Below are 6,000 nucleotides of genomic sequence, written 5' to 3'. Positions count from 1 at the left end.
GGGGTCAGTAATGGTGATTGTCTGGTCAGCTCCCCAGCTGTGTACCTCCTCTTTTGTCTTCCTCACCAGTGCCAAAAGGTGTGCATTGGGAAAACTGCTTCTTGCACGTCTTTCATTAAATTTATTCATCTCTGTGTGTGTGTATGTGTGTGTGTGTGTTAACTTTGTCAGGTATACTTTTTACAAATGTAACTATTTCAAGTATAAGTTCAACGTTATTATGCATTTGGTCATGATGATAAGCAGAATTGGATTGCATTTTGTTTTCCAGCGTTACTAGCATGTAGAAATACAACCACATCTGCTTAAGTTCCTTTTGCTTTTGAGCAATGCGGTGTGGCGTTACCCGGGCTTGTTAGAGCCGCGTGTTCTGGAGGGCTGTCCCATGGCACGGGACGTGTGTAGTTTCATGTGTGTAGATGGAAGCTAGGTTTCCACTTGGATCCATACCCTTGGTCACACTGACCACAGGGCGTGCTCGTGGTGGGGAGGCTTACCGTGTAGGGGCCTGCCTGTCGTCAGCTCCTATCGCTGTATTCTTGGTGCTGTGGAACTTGCTCAAACAATCCCTGTACTTGCAGATGACTACATGCCAGGGGCTCCTATCCACAAGCTTAATTTAATGCAAATTAAACTGTGCATCACAACTGCTTTTGTGCTGGCCTCCGGAGGCCGGGAGCAGAGTGGACATGGCCATCACTTTCATGTTGAGGCAAATGCCTGCTCTGAAGGAATGTTTCAAGAGAGAAGGGCAGGCGCAGAAGGGAGACTGAGTCCTGAGCTGCACGATAGAGAATGGAGAGACAGAGTGTGCCCGCCAGGGACGGGCAGAGGAGCCAGAGAGCATGGATATGTTCTTGCGCTGACCATAAGGGGGAAGGGTGCATCCTGAGTGCACTGGCCGCAGCGGGCCGAGAGCAGGCCTGAGAGCGGGCCCCACGGGCTGCAGAGGGAAGGGGAAGCGCGGGCGAGGGGGGGAGGGGCAGGGACAAGAAGGGACGCGGTCCTCTGTGTCCTTACTTTACATCCCCATCCAAGCTGGTAGGACTGTAGGCCCCCACATCATGTGTACCTCGATTTCCTCCTGGTAGTTTCTGCAGCTTCTTCCTGCCCCATTTCTGCTCTAACCCCCGACGGCACGCAGTGAAGCCCACTCGCTGGAGGACAGCGCTCCAGGGTCCTGCTAGGCTTCCCCACAGGGGACGCCACTGCCCTGGCCCTGCCTGGGACTTGGCTGCTCCCAAGACTTTGCCGGGGTCTGCTGCCCACGGTCCTCGCGTGTCACCCTGTCTGCTGGTGGCCATGTGGCCCTCTGACCTCAGTTGGCATTGTCACCTTGGGGCTCTTCATCAGTGGCAGAGCCCTGGTCTGCTCAGGTGTCCTGGGTCAGATTCTGGAGACAGGAGTGCGATCAGCTCAGCACACAGTGCTGCCTGGACGCGCCTGGCCCAGGGGCGGGGAAGTGTCCCACCGTGCGGGAATCCCCTGCAATCCCCAGGCTTCACCGCAGGAACTTTTAGCCCCGCTGTAACTTCTACTTGTTTGGTCTTATGTGCTAGAGTTGATTTACAATAGTATGAACTCTCAGGTCATATTTTTTAAATGACAGCTAAGATGTGCTTTTTTTTTGATTCTTGAGTACATATCAGTTTTACTTTTTGTATTGTTGGTTTATAAAGAAAGCAGTAATACTACAAAAATCTCTGTCTATGGTGGGGGGGGGGGATGAAATGCCGGCAGGCAGATCTGTCCTGGCTGACTGTGAGGGGGCTTGCGCATTCATTCTACTTCTGGGAGACAAGTTCATTTAGAATTCTAAAACTTTCCACATAATAGAAATGTATTGAGAATATTTATATATTTAAGAGTATTATTATTCCCCGAAGCCCAGACACACGCTTTGATGGAGATCCTGAGACTGGGTGGGAGCCATTGAGCAGCAGAATGCTGTCTTAATGCCCACTCGTCCTGCGTAATGCGTTTGGATCCAGATGTTTGCCCTCATTTGCTGGGCGGCGACAGCATTAGCCTGTCGGTCCCCTGCTGCTCGCCATTATTTAGTGGCGTTGGAGGCTGCGCGTTTCCATCTCCTTGGGAAAGTGGAAGAAGGGCTTGAAATTGAGCACAGTACCAAGCTGAGTCCGTGTCCAGAACATTGAGCGAAATGAGGCCCAACAGGGATGTCTAAAGCCAAAATGTCCCGACGTGGGGAGCAACACTGTCCCGAGATGCAGCCGCCGTCCCTTGTACCTGTCCTCACACCCGCTGTATGCGCTTGGCCAAACTTCACGATCATTCTCCCTCCCAGGGCCGCACCCAGAGAGGCCCTGGTGCAGCAGAGGTTGAAAACTACTCGAAGAGCTCGAGATTGGTGCATGTGACAGTGCAAAAGCAAGCTTCGTGGTTGGAGGTTCCATGGCGTGGAGGATGTGGAAACAGGGCGGGAAAGGTAGGACAGGTGGAGGAAGGTGCTGTGGCCCTCCCCCCCTCCCCCAGGCGGGTGTGCAGCACTGGGCGGCTGCTGTGTGGGGCGATGTGGACACCGCCACCGTGGAGCTCAGGGGCCCTCGCGTGTTCATTCTTATTTCCTGCTTTGGCTTCATCTACCTGTAACTGTGCTCAAGTAAAATTCAACGTTAACAGCAGTGGCAGCTTCTTATGTTCGGTCTTCATAAATGGCAAACTTAGGCAGGTGCACCAGCACACACCCACAGTCCCAGCACTCAGAAGAATTGTGAGTTAGAGGCCCATGAGGGTTGCACAGCAAGACCCTGGGCGGGCGTCCCCCTCGGGCCAGTCACAGGCTTGGGTGTGCAAGTCTCCCCCAGACTCCTGTGTTAAGGCCTTGGTGCCCACTCCGAGGCCTTCAGGGGCGCTGGGAACCTCGGGAGGTGGGATGGGTGGCAGGATGTCACGGAGAAAGGGCCGTGGTGCCCTCCCCGCCTCCTCCTCATGTCTCGGCCTCAAGTGGGCACACTTTCATCCCCGCGCCCGCGTGCGCCCGCCATGATGGGCTGCCTCACCACAGGTCCTAGAAGGAAAGCCGAAGCTGAGCGATCCCAGCTGCCTGTTCCTGCCTGCCTCACCGAGTGATGCTGTGTGGTCACCTGTGGCCCGGGGGCGGGGGGCGGGGGTGGGGAGGGGAAGACATGGCCTTCCCCCACTGCGCAGTCTTCCCTGCCCTGTTCCCACGGTTCTCCGCTCCTCAGTCGGCGTGGAACCTCCAGCCACGAAGCTTGTTTGCGCACTGTCACACGCACCGATCTCGAGCTCTTCTGAGTAGTTCTCAGCCTCTGCTGCACCATTAACCACAGCCTCTGCGCCTCGTTCCTGGCCGTCCACCCACAGCGCGGCCCGCCCTCACTCACGGCCTGTGCTGTCCTTTGCAACAAGCCTCGCGTCTCCCACTCCGTCCTGTCGGCTGCCTCCTTTGTGTCTGGGTGTGCGCTTTTTTTTCTGACTCTTGAACTGGCCACCTCCCTCAGTAGTCTTGGCTGTCCCATCCTAGTGCTTTTTGAATGTTGCCCATAAACAAACACATAAAGCTAAACATTTTCCTTTAAAATGCTATCTTCAACTCATTTGCTGGAATTATGAGCCAGTTTTCCTACAATGATATTATATATGTTAATGTAGGCAGCTAGGTAGAAGGGACAAGGAAATGCCCCTGGTTGTAATTTGCCATCCTCTTTTGTGGGGGTGGAATCCTAGAACTCCAGATGGCCCCTCTCTGGACTGCCAACTAAGATAATAACTAGGCCAGGCGTGGTGATTCACACCTGTAATCCCATCAACTCCTGAGGTAAAGGTAAGATGATTGGATTATTATTTGAGGTTAGCCTGAGTAAAGCAAATTCCTATGTTAAAAAAAGTGAAGCTGGGCACCTGTAATCCTAGCTACTCAGGAGGCTATGATCTTTTGGATCACAGTTCAAAGCCAGCTCGGGCAGGAAAGTCCTGAGACTCTTATCTCCAATAAAGAATCAGAAAACTGGAAGTGGTGCTGTGGCTCAAGTGGTTGAGTGCTCATCTTGAGCTGAAGAGCTCAGGAACAGCGCCAAGGCCCAGAGTTCAAGTCCCATGACAGACAAAAAAACATTTTTTTAAGTGGGGCTGGGAATGTGGCTTAGTGGTAGGGTGCTTGCTTAGTATGCATGAAGCCCTGGGTTCAATTCCTCAGTACCACATGAACAGAAAAAGCCAGATGTGGTGCTGTGGCCCAAGTGGTAGAGTATCTGACTAGTTTTTGTTTTTTTTTGTCAGTCGTGGGGCCTGAACTCTGGGCCTGGGCGCTGTCCCTCAGCTCTTCAGCTCAAGACGAGCGCTCTACCACTTGAGCTACAGCGCCACTTCCGGTTTTCTGGTGGTTTATTGGAGATAGGAGTCTCACGGTCTCTCCTGCCCGGGCTGGCTTTGAACCGCGATCCTCAGATCTCATCCTCCTGAGTAGCTAGGATTACAGGCGTGAGCCACCAGGGCCCGGCCTGACTAGTTTTATCTCAAGGCCTTGAGTTCAAATCCCACTAAAGCTAGGATTATACCTGTAATTAGCTATTCAGGAGGCTGAAATAGATCTGAGGATTGTGATTCAAAGCCAGCCTGGGGGCTGGGAATGTGGCTTAGTACTAAAGTACTTGCCTAGCATGCATGTAGCCCTGGGTTTGATTCCTCAGTACCACATAAACAAAAAAAAAAAGCCAGAAGTGTAGCTGTGGCTCAAGTGGTAGAGTGCTAGCCTTGAGCAAAAGAAGCTCAGGGAGGGGCTGGGAAGGTGGCTCAGTGGTAGAGTGCTTGCCTTGCATGCCTGGGGCCCTGGGTTCGATTCCTCAGCACTACATAAGCAAAAAGAAAAAAGCCGGAAGTGGTGCAGTGGCTCAAGTGGTAGAGCGCTAGCCTTGCGCTGAAGAGCTGAGGGATAGTGCCCAGGCCCAGAGTTAGGCCCCACACCTGGACCCCTCCCCCCCAAAAAAAGAAGCACAGGGACAGTTCCCAGGCCCTGAATTTAAGCCCCAGGACTGGGGCAAAAAACAAAATAAAACAAAAACCCAGCTAGTCAGATACATTCAAGAGACCCTTCTTTATCTCCAGTTAATCAGCAAAAAGCCAGAAGCGGAAGCACAGCTCAAATGGTAGAGTGCCAGTCTTAAGCAAAAAAGCTAAGTGACAGCACCACAGCCCTGAGTGCAAGCACACTACCATCACCACTCCCCTGAAGTTCTTGTTTTTTTTTTTAAGCTGTTTTAATTTATAAGAAAAACTGTGTGATTAGGACATTAAGGTGTCAAGCAGCAAAAACAAAAATAATAAAAGTGACCATTTCTTTGAGTTTTCCACTGCCTGTCACAGCCATGAAATAATAAGTAGGCCAGATTATATATTTGATTTGCTTAAAATGCACTTTTCCTTCTTTTCTAAATAAATATAAACAGAAGCTTGTGTGGTTACTCATTGAGGGAGAGCTGAACCAAGATAAACCTGCAGTTCTGACTGCCTTCTTTTTCTTTTTTTGGGGGGGGGTCAGGTCATGGGGCCTGAACTCTGCTCTGGGCCTGGGCGCTGTCCCCTAGCTCTTCGGCTCAAGGCTAGCGCTCTACCACTTGAACCACAGCGCCACTTCTGGCTTTTTTTTCTTTTTCTTATGTGGTGCTGAGGAATCGAACCCAGGGCCTCAGGCATGCAAGGCAAGCGCCCTACCACTGAGCCACCTTCCCAGCCCCTGACTGCCTTCTTTGTATTGTGTTCTGCACGGTGGTAGCGATCCCTACTTGTCAGTATTTGCCAAGAATACCTACTCGGACTGTCTGTGACATTTCCTAAAACACCCTGTGTGACATGTGAAGAATGTGGCCTCACTGTCAGAAGTGAAAAATAAGCTTATTTGATGAATTGTGAATTTGGTTTGTTTTTTTGGCAGTCCTGGGACTTGAACTCAGGGCCTGGGCACTGTCCCTGAGATTCATTTCTGCAAGGCTAGTGCTCTACCACTTGAGCCACAGTGCC

The sequence above is a fragment of the Dipodomys ordii genome, unplaced genomic scaffold (assembly GCF_000151885.1).
Source record: "Dipodomys ordii isolate 6190 unplaced genomic scaffold, Dord_2.0 Scaffold23, whole genome shotgun sequence".
Lineage (NCBI taxonomy): Eukaryota > Metazoa > Chordata > Mammalia > Rodentia > Heteromyidae > Dipodomys > Dipodomys ordii.
Note: the sequence above shows the minus strand (reverse complement) of the source record.